The sequence below is a fragment of the Myotis myotis genome, unplaced genomic scaffold (assembly GCF_014108235.1).
Source record: "Myotis myotis isolate mMyoMyo1 unplaced genomic scaffold, mMyoMyo1.p scaffold_m19_p_15, whole genome shotgun sequence".
Taxonomy (NCBI): Eukaryota; Metazoa; Chordata; class Mammalia; order Chiroptera; family Vespertilionidae; genus Myotis; species Myotis myotis.
This window is the reverse complement of record NW_023416319.1, coordinates 22337335-22357315: the sequence shown is the minus strand read 5'-3', so window position 1 is coordinate 22357315 and position 19981 is coordinate 22337335. Positions and strand designations below refer to the sequence as shown.

At 43.2% G+C, this 19981-nt stretch overlaps 1 protein-coding gene across 2 annotated transcripts in view; it reads left to right on the top strand.

Annotated features, from left to right (window-relative positions):
- The first annotated feature begins 2541 nt into the window (after positions 1 to 2541).
- PLCE1 (phospholipase C epsilon 1) overlaps positions 2542 to 19981 on the top strand; it is a 288663-nt gene continuing 271223 nt past the window's right edge. For both annotated transcript variants that reach the window (XM_036336551.1, XM_036336550.1), the window contains exon 1: positions 2542 to 2764. The gene's annotated coding sequence lies outside the window, so the exon portion shown is untranslated. The remainder of the gene's footprint in view (positions 2765 to 19981) is intronic.

The following is a 19981-nucleotide window of genomic DNA, read 5'->3' as shown; positions in this document are numbered from 1 at the left end:
TGTTGTTTTTGACTATGCAGAACAGTCTTGTATACAAAGATGCATAACTAAGTTTACTGAAGCTGAATTTTCCATGGAAACTGTCCAGTGCTCCCCCAATTCACAGGCACTTTATCTGACAGTCTTTCTTCCTCCAGATAATGGCTGGCAGCGACCCACAGCATGGAGGTTATATGCAGCACTTTTGAAAAAGTCTTGAATGGAGCCATTGTTCCCCTGAGATGGTCTGTGTGTTTCTCTGAACAGAGAGCAGGGTGTAGAAAAGGCACCTTGTGTGCAACTGTTGGCGAGGTCGGGGAGTGAATTAAAATCTCCAGAAAGTCTGGGCAGTGCTGTTCAGAGAAGCAATGAACCCTCTGGAAGCACTGTTAGCTCAGACATTCCAATGCGGTGAGGCAGCCTCAGGGACATGGCTCCCTCCACTCTCATTTGGAGAGGGAGCGAGGGGGCGAGCAAAGGACATTGATCTGGACCTGCTCTCTTTGCAAAGATTTCGAGAAGGTGCCTTTTCCAGGGAAGGGGTGAGGTTGATTATCACACTCTGATAACTTTCCTGCCCAATAAACCTAGATTTGCCTTAAGTAATAACGGTGCAATGACTCATCTGGAGGGTTCAATGTTAACTGCTTATGCATCCACCAGTTTATAACAATCTACTAATTTCCATGTGCCTAATTTTTTTTTAAAAAAATACAAGTCCTTGGGGACTCCAGGTGATTGAGGATGTTTGATATTACCAGATTCATTAAATGCATTGTAAAACCATAATATAAAACTGTATATTAAATAAATAGCCTACCTTGTGGACAGTGCAGGGTCAGGGGCTGGAGTATATGACACTCCCTAAGTTCTTGAACTCTAAGATCTTGAGCTCTACGATCTTGAACTCTTAATGAACAAAGTTTCCTCAGAGGCTTTGCGGAGACCTTTCCGAAACCAGCTCACAAGGGAGGAGGTAATGTTGACCTTCATTAAAATCCTAGTGGTAGGAAAACAGCAAAACAGTTTAAGGACCTAGCTGGCATATTTTTCTTATAGGCAGAATTCTTTGGTGCCCTCCTGTGCATTCTTGCTCAACCACTCCTGTGTTCTAGAGGCTCAAAGGAAGGAAGGTCACTTTTAACAGTGGCCTGAAAGAAAGGGACAAACTTGAGCAGGAGGAAGGTGTGGGGGAGCAGCTGGTGATGCTCCAGGAGGCTCAGGCTAAGGACAGGTACAGAGTCGGAGTGGGAGAAACACCATGCTGGGTGCTCCCTACCAACCAGGACACACAGGGTTCCTAGTCATAGGGAGTTAGTTTGGAAGGCAGTAGGGAGCCAAATAAGGTTTCTGTGCAGATTAAAGTTGTAGATGAGGACAAATAACATGGCTATGGTGTGAAGGATGATTCAGTCCAAGGAGAGGACGAGGGGAGGGGTTGTGGGCCACAGAAACTCGTCCTGACTGGAGGAGGAGGGGTCAGACCTATGGAAGGGTCATTGGCGATTCGAATAGGTAGAGGGAGGAGGAACAGATTTAGGGGAAAGAGTGGGGGACGATACTTTGATTTTTCTCCAGGTCTCTGGCTTTCCTGACTGGCAACTGGGTATAAAAACCACCTCAGCAGACAGAGAAAGCTCACTGCACAGCCTGTAGATCCTGGCAGCGAGGGAACATCTGGTGTTTGCCTCAGCGACGAAAGAGCACTGGGTTTGGAGTCCACAGACCTGGGTGGCCACTATTAGCAGCAAAAGGAGTATCCCCAGAGCCTGGCACGGCACTGGGCACACAGTGTTGCTCAGAACACCACTCGATACACAGTTGTTGAGTGAATGAAGGGCCGAACGGCTTGGAGAGGCGCTGTCATTTCTTTACTAGAGTCACTTTTAGTACTTCCACCGCCACGAGCCTGTTTCCCTGGCATCCAGCAGAGAGGGTCCCTGGGGTGGGTGTGAGCCTCAGTGTCCCTGGCATCCAGCACGGAGGGTCCCCTGGGGTGGGTGTGAGCCTCAGTGTCCCTGGCATCCAGCACGGAGGGTTCCTGGGGTAGGTGTGAGCCTCAGTGTCCCTGGCATCCAGCAGGGAGGGTCCCCTGGGGTGGGTGTGAGCCTCAGTTTCCCTGGCATCCAGCACGGAGGGTTCCTGGCGGAGGCGTGAGACTAAATTCCCGCGGCCTGAGGTGGACCGAGTTCCCGCCCTCGCCGCGGGGCGACCAGGCAGCGCTCCGCCAGCTCCCACAGGGCCCGCGCCTGCCGCGGTCTCGGGGCCCAGGCCGGTGGGGGTCGCGCTGCCGGCGGCCAGGCAGGCGAGGTGGGGGCCGCGGGCCGCGGACCCGCCCCTCGCCCTCCCCGCCTTCCCCGCTTGGCCCGAGGCGGGGGGCGGGTCCGCCCGAGGCCGCTCCCCTGGCCGCCCGGCTGCCCGCAGCGGCGCTCGCTCGCGGCCTCTCACCGGGGCGGGCGAGTTCTGGGAAAGCCCGGCCCAGGGCGGGGGCCCCCTGCCGCCTGCGCCGCCGTCCGGGCAGCGCGCAGAGCTCGGCGGCCGCGGAGCGGGGCGCGGCGGGCGGGGGCGCACGCGGGCGCGGGACGGGTGGACCCCGCGGGCTCGCGGGCGGGAGCGGCGACCGAGCGCGCCCTGGCTCTGCCTCCCGGGCACTTGCCTGGTCCCCGCGCGCTGCTGGCCGCCGCCGACACACGGTAGCGGGACCCGGTAGCGACACACAGGCGCGTCCCCGTCCCCGAGGGACGCTGCACTCGGAGGCTCCGGCGGGACCGGCCTGAGAGGAAAGGTGAGGACACGACCGAGCTCGGTGCCCGGTGCCCGAGGCTGGCAGAGGGGAGAGGGCTTCCCTCTCTAACTCGGGAGGTCGCGGGCGGCCTCCGGGCTTAGCGCGCGGCGCACCTGGCGGAAGTGTGAGCAGCCCCTAGCCCTGACCCTTGACCCCTGACCCGGGCACCGGGGCCAGGGCTCCGGGAATGCAGGCCATTCCTCGCCCTTCGTGCCGCCCCCTTCACTCCTGCAGATGTTGGCCGCAGGTCCCCGCTTCACGCTGTGCGCGCGGTGGTGGCCAGTACAAAGAAGGAAAGCGTAAGCCCGTTTTGCACCAGCATTTCTGGGAACGTGCTCAAGAGATGGTTCCTGGAGAGATGGGTCTGCAGCACGTCCTAGAAAACGCAATATTGGACGTGGGCTCACTTTAACTGGTGGCTACGAGTATGGCTAAGTCTTTTTTCCCCCCTTCAAGTCCTCTCATGCCGCGGTCACGAATAACTGAGAGGTAGGCGTGCTCGGCAGTGGCTGAAGGCAAATGCACGGAGTAAATGTGTGGGGTGCTTGTTAACCGCCTTGCCCGGTGTTTGTACGACCGGAGACACTTGACTCAGCGGACTCCGCTAATGATTCAGTGTCAGAAAGATTCATCATTTAAAGATTTATCCGTCATTTAAAATAGTGAGCTCCCCGAATAGATATGTTAAGTAGCATTCACTTCATCGAGAAACTTCATTTGCACGCGGTGCATACTTTGAACTGCATTTGCAAGATTGGCCTGTAGGTCATTTAGACCCCTTAGTGCGTTTTCTCCTGTTTCTTGTAGGAACTACCGGTAGGGGTAGTGTGGGGCCACTGCCACCGAATGGGCGCAGCTGAGGCCAGGAATGCCGGACCCCAGCAGGGAGAATTTTTGAGAGCCTGTCTTGGGAGGTGGATGCAGGTGACTCTATAAGACACCCATACAAGGGCCCAGTTGCCATTGGGGAAAAAGGGGAGGCGGGTTGTCTCTGGATGCTTTGTGCAGCCATGTCTTGGCAAATACTTTTAGAAGAATGCCCAGTGATGTTGTCATCTAGAATACCTTTGCCTTTTCCCAAATGCCCTTCCTGTCCCATGTCACCAGCCTTCAAACTGAGTTATCGCTGCCGTGATGCCTTCCCCGTTACCCCAGCCCCAAGTAGTCAACCTTCCCCTGCTCTGATTCCTGCAGCATTTCACCTTCCCAGCCTTTCTCCTCTTTGCCTTCTTTGAGAGTTGTGTAGACGTCTCATTTTTCCCCAACTGAAGGCCATTAACGGTGGCTTTCTTGGCGTACTGCTTACACCTAGAAGGCCCTCTAGAAATAATTATGGGCTGGTATGAAATGTTAAGACTTTGGTTCTTCAACACAAATCTCTACTTTGGAGAAGGAGATAATATAATCAAAAGGATAGAGAAAAGCATAATATTTACTGTTCTCATTGTCCTCCACTTGTAGTCCCACAGGGAAACATTTTCCATATACCCAGCAGCCATGCATAATAATAATCTTTGGTCCATGCCTTGGGACCAAGCAAGAGGTGAGCTTGAGCTGGAGGGATGTTCTTCCAATCTTTCTAGTAACATAAGCTTCTTGGATGTGCTCCAAGCTTGACCTGTGTCATTAAAAATTCTGTGCTCAAGTGGGTTGTGGTGAAGCTAGATTCTAATGAAGGTGGTTGGTTTTCTTTTCCTGTTTGTAACTGTTGTTAATGACAGTCTTCTCTGGCTTTTGCTGTACACTTTAAAAAAATCATTCGATGTGCGATTTGTTACCTACAAAGGAACATCGGAAAGAATTGTGCTTGATGTTTTCTAAAGCAGAGAGGAGGGAATGTTTCCCATACCTGGGCAAGAAGCTGTATTTGCACAGAGTGAGGCTGCTCTGCACATGCATATGTTGGCAATCCCTGCCTTCCACACACCTGGCTGGTAAGCAGCCAATACAGGACAACTGGGGGCTTTAATTGGGGACTCTTTTTCTCTTCCCCAGGCTATGTCTGCTCAGGGAAGGGGACATCTAGGGGAGCACAACAATTTAGAGCTTCTGGGTTCAGAAGGGGAAGCAGGGAAAAAGCCAGAAAAAGCAGTAACAGCTTACAGAGTCAATTTGTTTGATCAAGTTGCTTTCCTCCCGACATTTGGTTAAGATCCTGGTATTGAGCAAGTGGGAATTTGGTTGAGGAGAGGGAAGACAGGTGACTGGGGGCATGCTACCCCTGCAGAAGGGCTGGGAGGTCTTGATGGGGGCATAGGGAAGCATATCGCCAGTTATATGCTTCCTAGAGGAGTGTTGGAAATAGGAGTGGGGGTTAAAGAAAGAAGATATCAAAGATACTCATTGTCATGGGCCAGCCTTGGGGCCTAGGAAGGAAAACTCTTCAGCATCAGGTGGTCTTCTCTGCTCCCAGGGTGCAGATTTCTGGCTTAAACACTTTAATTTGTCTGTGTTGTGGCTTAAATAAGTTTACGTGGGCCAAATTGGAACCCCACCCTCTATAGCTTTGCTGTCCACAAGCCCATGGCCCTTTACATTTAAGTTTAAAATTATTTTTCTCATTTGGTGAGAACTATTTATACATTTTTATTCAGAAATGGATGTATATGTTTGCTGTGAATCCCATCTAGAGCAGGGGTGGGCAAACTTTTTGACTCGAGGGCCACAATGGGTTCTTAAACTGGACCGGAGGGCCGGAACAAAAGCATGGATGGAGTGTTTGTGTGAACTAATATAAATTCATAGTAAACATCATTACATAAAAGGGTACGGTCTTTTTATTTTTTATTTTTAGTTTTATTCATTTCAAACGCCCGCGGGCTGCCCACGGCTGATCTAGAGTGTTTTCTAACAAATGGCATGTGTGCTGTTTTACTGTTACAAAAGCCAAAAAACAAACCAACCTTCTGATTTTGGACAAGGAGGTATGGAGATGGGAAAACTGAGGGACTAAAAGGTTAAGTAACTTGCATGAAGTCACAGCCAGAGCCAGGATTTAGTCAGAAGAGGCTGGCTCCAGAGTTCATTCCCTTGACCACTGTACATTGGCCTCTGGGATCATCACCCAAAACAAATGACTGACTCTTTTTTGTCTGGGTGAAACCCAGCTGATTAGAAAGCCTCACATAGAGCTATGACTAAATTGTTTAGCAGCTGAGGTTTTGAAATGTTATGGATATAGCTAAGCCACTATAAATAGGAATGCTTAGCAATTGTTTAGTTTGCCGCTTTCCACCTGTGCTAATCACAGTTGGTTCTGAGCCATTCGCTGTAGGTAAGAGGCTGCTCAGTGTGGGCATTGGTAAAACCACCGGGCCCTTGTTATAAAAGTTGTAGCACATAGGGGATTTGTATACTCATAACTATTGTGGGGTAGAAGGTGGGGGATGGTTTGGTTATGGGTAGAGCCATTCTGGTGGCCCACTGGGGTTCTGAGACTTCCTGGTATGGTTTCGGAGGATCTGGATCAGCCCGACTCAATTGTAAGTCTCTCGAGGAGAAACTGTCAGTTCCTCTCTTCTTTCAGGAGGTTGACTGGAACTGCAGGGCTGGACTGGGGTCAGCAATGGTCTTTTCATTCCCTCCCCAAGTAGTGGCAGGCCTAAGTGGTCCCTTCAAGGCTTTTTGGTCCAAACCTACATTTGAAGAAATTCTTGAAACCCCAAGGTTTCTCCTTTGAATATAAGAAAGTGTTCTGAATGCTCAGCAGACCTTCTAGCATGGGCTCTGCAAGACCCCCATCTCTCTGTATTCAGGGAGCATGTGTACCTCTTGTGGCCCAGTCTCCAAGGCCACCAGTGGTCATGACACCCTCAGTTATAATGGCTTAAGGTGTAGGGACAAGGCACTCTATTGGTCATATACCAGTACAAGGGCTCTAGAATCAAATTTACCTGGGTTTGCCACCTACTAGCTGTTCAACCTTCGGCAAGCAATTAACCTTTCTGAAAAATAGTAATTTTAGGTGGTTGCTATGAGGCCTAAGTAAAATAATTCACCTATAGCACTTTGCATAGTGCCCCAAAAGTTAGCTACTAAATACTGTTGGTTTTCCCCTCTGGGCCTACCTAAATCTTGTCAGTGTTGTAACTTTAGGCTTCGGAGAGGCACCAAAGGTGTCCAAATTTTAATCCCCTGGAACCTGTAAATATGCTACTTTTTGCGACAAAAAGGACTTGCAGATGTGATTTAAACTATTTTAAGATGAGGAGATTATCCTGGATTATCTGAGTGGGCCCATTCTATTCAAGAGGTTCCTTATCAAAGAGAAGCAAGAGGCCTGACTGGTGTGGCTCAGTGGTTGAATGTCGACCTATGAACTAGGAGGTCACGGTTGGATTCCTGGCAGGGCACATGCCTGGGTTGTGGTCTTGATCCCAGTGGGGGGCATGGAGGAGGCAGCCGATCCATGATTCTCATCATTGATGTTTCTATCTCTCTCTCCCTTTTCCTTCCTCTCTGAAATATATATATATATATATATATGCATATTAGTATATATATACATATATATAGCTATATAGATTTAAAAAAATAACAACAACAAAAAGGGAGGCAAGAGGATCAGAGTCCCTAATAGGAGGTAGAGGTAATGTGAGGAAGGGGTCAAGAGCCAAGGAATGTAGGCTACTTCTAGAAGCTGGAAAAGGCAAGAAAACAAATTCTTCCTTAGAGCCTCCAGAAGGAATGCAGCCCTACCAACCCATTTTAGACTTCTGACCTCCAGAACTATAAGATAAATTTGTATGGTTTAAGCCACTGAGTTTGTGGCAATTTGTCACCGCAGCAAGAGGAAACGAATATGGTGTGGAAGAGAAAAAAGAAAATGATCAGGAGTGAAAGGAAAGCTAGCAAAATAAGAGAACAATAATAGGCAGCATTTTGTGTGAACTTTGCTAGGTACTCTTCTAAGAACTTTATGTGTATTAACCTGTCATCCTCACATAGTGTTCTGAGATTTTATTATCTGCATTATCACAGAAGAGGAAACTGAGGCACCAACAGGTTAAGTAACTTGTCCCAGGTTGCACAGCTAGTACAGGGTAGAGTTGGGATGTGAATCCCAGCAGTTTGGCACTCTTCACTGTTTCCCACATTACTTGTAATGGCAGGCATTTCTGTCTGTTAAGTCTGACAGTATCAGATGCGGAATGCAATGTTACTCTATGTAAGGAAAAAGCAATATTTGTATCCGCAAGAAGGAAGGTGATATCCTCCCTCTCCTCCCGCCACCCGCCACCCGCCCCCCCCAAAAAAAAACTGGTTATTGAAGTACTTGGTAAGTTTTTGCCATTTCTATTTCATATAATATGTGTGGACAGCCTGAAGCCGAGGACGCTGGCTCTGGGAGCAGCAGTTCCTGTGCTGGCCTCCCTCTCACTCTCCCACCTCTGTTCCTACAGCAGCCTCCCTCCCTCACCACAGACTGCTGGCCCTGGTACCCTGTTGGCTCTGCTTCCTACCTCTGCCTGTTTATTGGATTTGCCTCATTCCTGACTCTCTGCTCCAGCCCTGAATTCCCTCTCCTCTGGCCCCTCATATACTCAAACTTGAGATGGTTCATGTCAGGGCCAAGATTGTGAGGTACCTCTAATTACTATTGGGGTGGGGGGGAGGTATTTTTGCCTTTTCCCTTTGGTTTAGCTGGCTGTTGGTTTTCTAGTTGTGTTTCTTTTGTTTCTCAAGCGCATAATTCTGAGATATATTGATTTGGACAAGGGTTTTTCAAATTGTGTTTGAAGCCTCTACTGCATGAAGGCGTTGGTGGGAGACCTCAGCCCTTCACCCTGCTTCTACTGAGCAGTCCTGCCTTATTTATTTAAGTTCTGCCTTAGATTTTACATGAACCAGGTTCTAATGCTAGAGAGACAAACATAGGAGATTGAAAAGAACTAAACCCAAGTCAAGGCACTATCTGTATGACAACTAAAGACTTGGATGTGCAAGAAATACAACTGGCCCAGCTGGTGTGGCTCAGTGGTTGAGTGTCAACCTATGAAGCAGGAGGTCATGGTTTGATTCCTGGTCAGGGAACATGTACAGGTTGCAGACTCTATCAGGCACATGCCTGGGTTACGGGCTCGATCTCCAGTGTGGGGCGTGCAGGAGGCAGCAGGTCAGTGATTCTCTCTCATCATTGATGTTTCTATCTCTCTCTCTCCCTCTTCCTTCCTCTCTGAAATCAATAAAAATATATTTTAAAAAGAAATATAACTGCATTTTCTATAATTGCATTCCATAAGTTTGAGATCTGGAGCCCAGTTGCTTCAATTTGTTTACATCCTGGCTCCACTATTTATATACACTCTGTGTGACCTTGTGCAAAGTACTTGGCCTGTTTGGCCCTAAACTTCTTCATCTACCTAATGGAAGGGGTAGTACTACCTAATAAATGAGATAATTCATATAAAGGGCTTAGAACAGTGATACACAATAAGAATTCAACAAACATTAGCTCTTATGACCATTTTTATTACTGAGTCTCCCAATGAAATGGTAGAAGGAGAATCTAGCCCAGGGGTGGGCAAACTTTTTGACTCGAGGGCCACAATGGGTTCTTAAACTGGACCGGAGGGCCGGAACAAAAGCATGGATGGAGTGTTTGTGTGAACTAATATAAATTCAAAGTAAACATCATTACATAAAAGGGTACGGTCTTTTTTTTTTTTTTAGTTTTATTCATTTCAAACGGGCCGGATCTGGCCCACGGGCCGTAGTTTGCCCACGGCTGATCTAGCCTCTTCACAGGGGTCTGCTCTTTGGTGATGCTGAAGCTGGGGATCTGACTTCCATTATTCCTCTCTTTGCCTGGTGCCACTGAAATGCCCATTGCCCCTGCCCACAGGTGACTTCAAGTGCAGTGACACAGGGCCGCTTCTCATGGGTACATCAGCCTTTACCCAGAAGGCCTTCCTGGGGTCTCACTGCCTTCTGCCAGGACACAGGGTCCCTTCTACCTTCAGGATCCATAGGACTTTTCTTTTTTCCTCCCATGCCTGCCAGCTATAGGGGCTGGATGGAGGAGCTGAGTGAAACTCCAGTCTTCTCCCTGTTCCTTCTCTAAGACATTTGGTCTAGAATTCAGACTTAATGCTTTTGAATCCTTTCCCCTCTGTCCTTATCGTTTATGAAAAGAATACAAAACAAAACATAAACAGGGTTGTTGGTCAAACAGTGCCATTATCTACTTAGTGGAGGCATTGCTGCTGGCTCTGTGGTGTGATCTGCTATGTAGTGGCCCCAATGAAATGAGCTCCATTTATAAAAAATACTGGAAGATCTTCAGAGAGGCTTGTTGTGTACACACAAATCCAGAGCTATAACAAAACCTGGTGAGCATTTATGTATTTTTATGGCTTTGTAAGAACAGCTACATTAAAATTTAAAAAAATGGTAAGGCTGCTGTATTCAGAATTAAGGAAGAGGCAGAAGCAAGGACAGACTCTGTTTTGATGACTTCATTTTAGGATTGAACTATACAATATCACTGACTATGGAAAATCCAGGGAATGGAAAAAAAATCATTGGGAAAAACACATGTGACCAAGTACATACTACACATCTGGGAGTAAAATATCATATAACACGGTTTAATTTGGATATCACTGGAGTTGATTCAAGTTACTGTCATTTCTAAAGGAAGTTTCAATTCATTTGTTATTATTAATAACACGAACTCAGATTTCATTGATGAACATATTTTCACCTATGAAATGTTTGCCTGGAAGAACTGAAGCACTCTCTAATAGCCTGGTTTGTCAATCTCAGAGAGGGATAAAACTCACAGAAGTTAAGTATCTTGGCAAGAAATTGTATTCCTTTTTTTCTCCCCACAGGCAAAATGCATTTGGATGTCAAGACAGAGCATGAGCCTCACTTGGTCTGCAGTTATGTTAACTGCTGGGGTCTGAGCCATTCAGACTCACTTCTCTGCTGTGCCATGCTAATTAGTTTCTAACTCCGAGGTTTAGAGGTTTAGTGTGCCGGAGGTTCTTTTTATTATTCTTATTATGCCTCTGGCATGGTTTAAAAAATGCAAGGTGGGAGGGATTGGTAAAGTTTAAGGCAGTTGTGGAAGAAATATGCCCAATTAAATAAATGTAAGAGAGGAACGCAAGAACTTCTTGGGCTATATGCACAGAAGCTATATAAATTTGCAAGAAGAATTCTAACAAGTGACTTTCCTGAGCCATCCGTGCAACATAGCAGCCAGACAGCCTTGCAGGTTCTCCCTTGACATTGCCTGGATCTCCGTATTTGATTGCCTGGTGCTGACTGAGAATGGGCCAGGCCTCACCTCCAAGTCATGGGATGGCTGTCAACAGGTGAAGTGTGTTCCTGACGCAGGCAGGCAACCCCCGATCATATTAGTTACAGAGGATCAGAGAGCATGATTATTTCTAGCCATGCTGCATATTTCTAATGAATTAACACTGCCTGAGCAGCCAGGTATAAAATATGTCACTATTTAGGAGATATTAAAGGAAAAAAGAATCTTTAATTCCAAAATAATTTTAACAACTAAAATTCATCCTTTCATTATTAATGCAGACATGCATTTGTTTATTACTTTTTTATTGTATGCTATGCCATCCAATAATGAAATTGAGGGCTAGAAATTAGGGGATCCAAATTTCCCTCTCTTGATTTTAAAGTTAAAGGAACTGGTCTCCTGAGAAACTCAATGTTTTGACCAAAGCCACCTAGCTGGGGAGTGGCAGAATTAGAACTTTTGTTTGCTTCAAACCAAATTAAGATCATACTGTAGATACATAATATACAATTATGGATCTTGAATTATTTGCTTAACAGTCCTCATTCAGATGTTCCCATGCCAGTAACTTTCTCAACCTTGATTTTAGTGGCTGGTTCTTACTCTAATGGAGGGCTTACCGTTTCCCCTATTTTGGGGCACTTAGTTGTTGATTCCCTGATGTTTTTCTATTTGAATAACTCTCCATTTTCCAGATCTCTAATTCTTTCTTTAGCACAGAGTCCTAGAAGTGGAATTACTAGGTTTTCTTTAAAGGCTCCCAATATATACTACCAAAACGCTCTCCAAAAAGTTTGTACCAATTTGTACTTCTACTAATGTACTAGAGCAGTCTTCCCAGTGGTATGTAGTGAGTGATACCAGTTTTGTGTGATATCTCTTATTTTTATGATTCATTTTTGCCAGTTTTGTAAGAAAAATTTGGTATTTCATAGTTTGACTGCATTTCTTTGATTACTAGAAATGAAAAGCATTAATATATACATATATTAAGTGCTTTCTCTTGATTAATTATTTAAACGTGTTCTTTGTCAATTTGTCTTCTTTTAGAGATTTCTTTAATGAATTAAGACTGTAACATACTTTTATCGGATATTTTTGCAAGCCTTTCCCTATCTTTGTCAGTTGATGCTGTTTTTCTCAACTAGTTCTTTTTTTTTTTATTGCAAAGTAATATAAGTTAATTTTGTATAATTGGGAAATAGAGAAAAGCACAATAAAGAAAAAAATTCAAAGTCACCCACAATTCTATCATCTATAGTAATTACTAACATTTGGTTCATGGCTTTCTAGAGTTTTTGTTTGTGTTTTCCCAAATTGAGATCATGTTTACATGTTTTATAACTTGCTTCTTCAGCTAACTTTGTTAAATTTAATTAAGTATATTGTATTTATTCTCACAATAAAACAAAAATATGGTAATGAAATATCATATTTTTGAAATGTTTATCATGGTTTTTTTTTTCATTAATCCTCATCTGAGGATATTTTTAAAGAGAGGGGAAGTGTGGGAGAGAGAGAGAGAGAAGAGAGAGAGAGAGAGAGAGAGAGAGAGAGAGAAACATCAATGTGGGAGGGGTGGGGGTGGGACACAATGTTCTAACCACTTAGAAATACCGGCCAGGCCTATCATGTTTTTTAATGTACAGAAAAATTTAATTTTCATGGCCTTTAAACTGGTATTCTTTCATTACTTTCTGTGATTAACTTTATTTTTTAGCTTTTTAGACTTTTAGTTACATTCAGCTTTTCCTTTGTAATCAGTTTTTTTGTGCATGAGTTTAAGACCTAACTTGTTTTCTAAATACTTAATCTTTCTTAATAATATATTTATTTCCCCTTGAGTATATTTATGTTCCCTATATAATTTCCTCAAATGATATATTTATTGGATAATCCTAGATGATTCCTAACCTTATTTTGTATATTTTAAAGTCAGTTTTAGGCCCAGGAGATCAATCTGTAAATTTTTGAATGACTACCACACTGTTTTGGTTGTGTTAATCCTATAATTTATATTAATATACATAGAGCAAGTTATCTCACATTATAATTACTCTAATATTTCTTTTTTTAAAAACTTTTGGTGTTTTTAAATTAATGAACAACTTTTTAAAAAATATATTTTATTGATTTTTTACAGAGAGGAAGGGAGAGGGATAGAGAGTTAGAAACATCGATGAGAGAGAAACATAGATTAGCTGCCTCCTGCACACCCCCCCACTGGGGATGTGCCCGCAACCAAGGTACATGCCCTTGACCAGAATTGAACCTGGGACCCTTGAGTCTGCAGGCCGACGCTCTATCCACTGAGCCAAACCGGTTAGGGCAATATATTTCTTAATTTACTCAACTGCTTTTATATCTCTTAGTTAAGTTTTGTGGTAGTATTCAAATTTATCAAATAGTTCTTATTCATTTAAAAAATGTTTTATTTCTAATTTAATCCACTTAATGTTTTAGCTGACTCTCCTGGCTTTCTAGGTAGAGAATTGTATTGTCCACAGATAATGACTACTTTGCTTTTAAATCAGAAATTCCTGGACATTCATAACTAAGAATGAGGATAATATACCTTTTTAATTTATTCTGGAATTTAATGGATATGCTTTCCATATTTACTAGTAAGTATGACATTGGCATAACATAGTTTAAATCACTTTGAGGAAGTAGTTTTATATTCATAGATTTAAAAAAAATTAAAGGGAGTTGAATTTTATCAAATGCTAAAAAAAAGTCATCTTTGAGATCATTTATGCCCCTTTTTCACATTTAACCTATCATTAAAGCATGTTTGCAATCTTGCTGTGGCAGTTTATTAAGTGATATCCTTAAATTAGAGATTAATCTAGAACTGATTTAGATTTTAATTTGGATTTTTTAAAAAATAGCTTTATTTTAGCTGGGGTCCTCAAAGGCTTGTATTAAAATTAGCTTGCTGCTCCTGACTATGCATAGATTGAATTTCAGGAGACCCCTTGCACTTTCTTTCTTTCTTTTTATGATATTTTTATTTATTTCAGAGAGGAAGGAAGAGGGAGAGAGAGATAAGAAACATTAATGATGAGAGGGAATCATTAATCAGCCACTTCTTGCATGCTCCCCTACTGGGGATCAAGCCCACAATCCGGGCATGTACCCTTGACTGGAATTGAACCTGGGACCCTTCAGTCCTCAGGCTGACACTCCATCCATTGAGTCAAACCTGCTAGGTTCCCCTTGCACTTTCTTGAAAGTGACGGGCAACTTCAGATGTGAGAAGCTGGGGACACTGTTTCTGTGGAGAGGGTAAGGAGAATCAAGTGCCCACCATAGATTGGTTACTTGGAAATTGTGCTCTTAGAAAACGTTTTAGTGTTAATCAAGGCCTCTAAGTTTGTTCTTCCTATGAGATGAAAATGGAATGCCTTTTTTCCCCTCTTAAGCTGGGATACTCTCATTTTTTTTGTGTTCTTCTCATAAGATAGGATTGGAACTCAGAGAGATAGGCACCATCCTTGAGGATTCCTGACACCCAATGTGGGAAGTGATGGGAAGTTAAATGGGGCAGCAAACCCAAAAGCTTGGGCTACATCCTTACCTTAGAATCTAATAGTAGCCAAATTCAGTGTCAAGTCTTAGTTTAGATGAAAGGTTAAAACAAAAAGTATTTCAAAGGCATTTTGAAGGGAAGAGAGAGAGCAGTTACAAGACTTAAAAATATTAAATGGCAAATACTTTAAGTTTTCATTTAACCGGAGCCTATAGGTCTGAGAAACTGACCCAAACATTTAGCTACCATGTGGGTATCTGTGGATAATTTGAGAAGAATATGAGCCCAAGATAGAGGGAGGTGGTTGGTTGTCTTTCAGACTCTTACTACTTACATGTTGTCCCTCATTCTGTTTTCCCGTTTTTTTCCTACGATTTTGTTTTCCCCCCAGCCTTTTCTCATCCATTCAGTACTCAGACAATCAGCAGTCATTTTGAGTGACTCCTGTACGTCAGTCACTATGCTGGCTGATGGGGGTCCCCATAGCTACTGCTTACCTGAGTTTACCTGAGCTAGATGACAATTCAGGTGAGAACCTAATAATTTCTGTAATTTGTGAAACAAGATGTTATTCACTCTTCCCCTTTCTCAGTATTTCATATGGAAGGGTAGCATCAAACATCATGAGTGAGGATCATTTGTAAGTTGTAGAATTGGACAATGTTATGTTGAAGGGGTTTGGTTATAACTCTGTGACTTGACTCATGGGAAAGAGGCTTCTATTGCAGCTACTTGGTGTTTTTGCTAGTAAAACATTTTATCCTTTCTTAAGATCATTTCTTTTCAACTTGAATTCTGGAAACAAGGGCTGCTGGGACTGAAGGCAGCGCATTCCAGAGAATGGAGTAGAATGCAGAAGGAGAGGCAGCGAATGCTCACCTTGTGCCTGGCTCTATTCATTGCAGAGGATAAGGGAAAAACTTGGGAGAGCGCCCAGAACATTGGTTGCTGTTGTATTGAGGAAGGCATTCAGGTTCATTTGGACTAAATAGTTCACACAAATGCTCTGCTACTGATTTATTGTTTTATTACACTCTTTGAAATTGAGTGCAATTGGTTGGTTCTGTAGAGAGGATGCTAACTGCATTTCTAATTTTATACCTAGGATTTGCCATTAAAGATCTTTCAGTCCAATTAGGGACAGGCACAGATACCTGAGATTTTCTTTTCTTCTTTTTTTTATTCAGAAAAATTTCTCCTAAGTTTTTAATATGCTCTCTTTCTATATATTTTTCATTACCATTTGTTCCCCCTATATCCTCTTCCACCTCCACCCATCCCCTGCCCTTGTGGTCACCACACTGTTGTCCATGTCCATGAGTTCTTCCTCTTTTCTGCCGAATCCTCCCACCCCCTCAAACTTTCAGCCTGCTCTCTATCTATGAGTTTGTCTCTATTTTGCTTGTTAGTTCAGTTTGTTCATTAGATTCCACATATGAGTTAAATCATACGGTACTTGCCTTTCTCTGACTGGCTTATTTCGTTTAGCGTAATGCTCTCCAGGTCCATCTAAGCTGTCGAAAAAGGTAAAATTTTCTTTTCCTTTTTTTATTTTTTTAAATGACTGAATAGTATCCCATTGTGTAAATGTACCACTGCTTTTTTATTCACTCATCTACTGCTGGGCACTTGGGCTGCTTGCAAATCTTGACTATTGTGCTAGTAAATAGCACTGCAATGAACACAGGTGTATAATTTTTCAAATTAGCATTTCGGGTTTCTTCAGATAAATTCCCAGAAATAGAATTGCTGGGTCATAAGGCAATTCCATTTTTAATTTTTTGAGGTAACTATATTGCTTTCTACAGTGGCTGCACCAATCTGCATTGCCACCAATAGTGCACGAGGGTCCCCCTTTCTCCACATCCTCGCCAACACTTGTTTGTTGAGTTATTGAGGATAGCCATTCTGACAAGGGTGAGGCGATATCTCATTGTGGTTTTAATTTGCATTTCTCTGATGATTAGTGATATTGGGCATCTTTTCTAATGTTTATGGCCATCCGTATGTCCTCTTTGGAGAAGTGTCTAGTCAGGTCCTTTGCCCGTTTTTTAATTGGATTGTTTGTTTTTTTGGTGTTGAGTTTTAGAAGTTCTCTATAAATTTTGGATATTAAGCCCTTATCAGATGTATGAGCGATATGTTTTCCCATTCAAAAACATACAAATACTTGAGATTTTCACCGTCCTTACCAAAAAAATGGCTGAGTCCTGGGCTTGCTGTTACATGGCTTGAATCCAGGAGAGGGAGCTCTGGGTTGGAGTTTTCTGGTGCAGATTGATGGCTTGACTAAGACAGGGTGAGGCTTGATGAAAAGGATGGTAAGGTGTTTCTGCGTGGGAAGAGGTGAAGCAATCCTTAGAAGTCTTGTTCACAGGAGAGCATTAGTTGGCCAGACAAGCAGGGTCTCCTTTGAAGCCCTCTGTTTCCTTGTTCACCCCACATATATGTTGAGTTCTTTAGAGTTTTGATATGTATCTCCATTGAGTTGAGTTTCAATTTTACATCAATGATTCCAGACCTTTCTACAACCTACTCCTTGCTCCTGAGTTCTAATTTGCATATCTAGCTGCCTGTGTGACATCTCCCCCAAACTAGTGTCTCTAACCCTATTTCTCCCATGTTCTCCATTGCAGTGGAAAGAACCTTTATTGACCCACTTGCCAAGACCAGAAACCTCAGGTCTCTGAGCTCACCCCCACTGAGTCCGTGGTTTCTTAGCACTAGGGGCTTCTCCTTCCCAGTACTGCCCACACTTGACTGCCTTTCATTTTAATGTCTGTCTTTCCCAATAAAGCATGTGCTCCTTGAAGCCAGGAGCAGGGACTTTTGTTGGTATTCACTTCTGTTATCTTCAGCTCTAGCATAATATTGAGCCTGTGACAAAGATGCTCAATAAGTACATGTTGATTGTGTGAGTGGAACTTCCTATCCATTCTGCCTTCTAAATATCTCTTTAGTCAGGCAGGCCCCAGTTTGAAATCCAGCTTTTGCTGTTTACTAGCTGGGTAACCTTTATTAAACTATTTCATAAATAGTTTAATATTTAAAATAGCTTAACCTTTATTAAACTATTTATTTTGAGATAATCTTTGATTTACAGGTTAGACTATTTTTTATCTCAGTATGCATCAGTTTCAGACTCAGGAAATAGATATAATTGTATTTACCACATAGGTTTGTGGTGAGGATTAAATGAAATAAAGCATGTAAAACATTACTACTGTGTTTGACACATGGTATAGACCAGTGATGGCGAACCTTTTGAGCTCGGTGTGTCAGCATTTTGAAAAACCCTAACTTAACTCTGGTGCCGTGTCACATACAGAAATTTTTTGATATTTGCAACCATAGTAAAACAAAGATTTATATTTTTGATATTTATTTTATATATTTAAATGCCATTTAACAAAGAAAAATCAACCAAAAAAATGAGTTCGTGTGACACCTCTGACATGCGTCAGAGGTTCGCCATCACTGGTATAGACTCTACTGTTATAAAGGTAGATTTATAGCTAGAATGTGGGAGGCCCTCATTGCAGACTAAGAGGTATGTGTTTTATCTTCCAGAATGTGAAGATCCATGAAAGATTCCACTGGTGTGGTGGAAAATCCACGAGCTCTAGAATCAACAGACATAGTTTCAAATAAAAACTCTACCACTTAATAGCTGTGAGGCTTTTCACAGTTACCTAACCATTCTGAACTTCAGTTTTAAAACCTTTAAAATTAGGATAACAATACCTTGTACCAGGAATTGCTGTAAGGTATAGACTAGATGGTATATGAAAAGCATCTGACACTAATTTTCTTTTTAAGTTACTTTCTTTCCTCCAGGGATAAGCTCTCTGTTCCTTTGAATAGCAATCTGTAGTCCAGAGACTTGTCGTTGGCTCATCCCACTTTAACATTTTTATTAGATACTTGGATGAAGACATAAAGCCTTATTTTCCTAATTTTCAGATGGCTCAAAGTTGGGAGGATAGCTAATACAATAGGTGATGGAATGGGGAGGCTCAAAATGACCTCAATAGGCTGGAATGTTGGGCTTTCACCAGATGGGAAGTCAGGCATCTAGCAGGTGGATCAAAGCAGTCAGGGGCAAGGTGATTCCATTAGTCTAGGTGATGGATGTAAAAGATCAGAACTGGAGTGGTATCAATGGCAACAAAAGGGAATTAACAGTTGGGAAAGAAAAATCATTAGTATATGACAAATAACTGGGTGGATGTATGAATAAATAGGGCTAAAGATGACTAGGAAGTTTCCTTTCTGAGTTCCTGGAAAAAATGGAGGTGCCAGTTAATAGGAAGGAGGAAATTAGGTGAAATAATTGGATTAGGAAGAGAAGGAGAACAGTAGTCTGGTTTTGTGCACAGGGTGTTGGCTCTACTCAACAGGAAGTTGGAAAGTCAGAACTGTAGCTTGTGGGAGAGGCTGTGTCTGGAAAGAGGCATTTGGGAGTCATCCACAGAGAGGTGATAGTTGAAGCTGTGTGTGGGAGGGGATGGGATAGCCAAGGAGTGGCCAGTGCTATTCAGAATCATTAGCATTGTTGGCTCTAACTTGAGATAAGGAGGATAAACAAACCCTTGCCCAAGTGGGAGTAGTTCCACTGCTTTCTTCAGCTCTTTAACTCATTAAAGCAAAGTTCTACAGGATGAAACAATCTCATGTAATAATTTAGGCTTTAAAATATTTATTTGTTTGTTTGTTTGTTTATTTATATTTCTCAACCAAGGATATGTTTTATTGATTTTAGAGAGAGGAACGGAGAGAGAGAAACATAGATGTGAAAGAGAAAGATTGATTGATTGCCTCCAGTAGTTACCCTGACCATGTATTGAACCTGAAGTCCAGGTATGTGCCTTGACTAGTAATCGAACCCAAAACCTTTTGGTGTATGGGTCAATGGTTCAACCAAGTGAGCCACCAGCCAGGACTATTTTTTATTTATTTTTAATTATACTAGTAATACATCAATACATTCTTGATTGTAAAGAATGTAAACACTACAGATACAGTTAAACCCCCTATTAATCCCTGTTTAATTCTACTTTCTGTTTTAGAAATAATCACTGTTACTAGTTTGGTGTATGTTCTTTTTTAAAAATATTTATTGTTGAGAGTGTTACAGATATCCCCCTTCCTCCACTCCCCCCCACCCTGCCCCCTTTGCTCCCCTCAACCCGGTTCCACCCAACCTCAGGCCTTTACCACCCTATTGTCTGTGTCTATTGGTAATGCATATCCTATATAATAAAAGCCTAATATGCTAAGTGTCCAACCATTTGACCAGTTGCTATGATGCGCACTGACCACTAGGGGGCAGATGCTCTGACCAGTAGGTTAGCTTGCTGCTGGGGTCCAGCCAATCTGGATTGAGCAAGACGGGCTGGGCATGCCCTGGAGC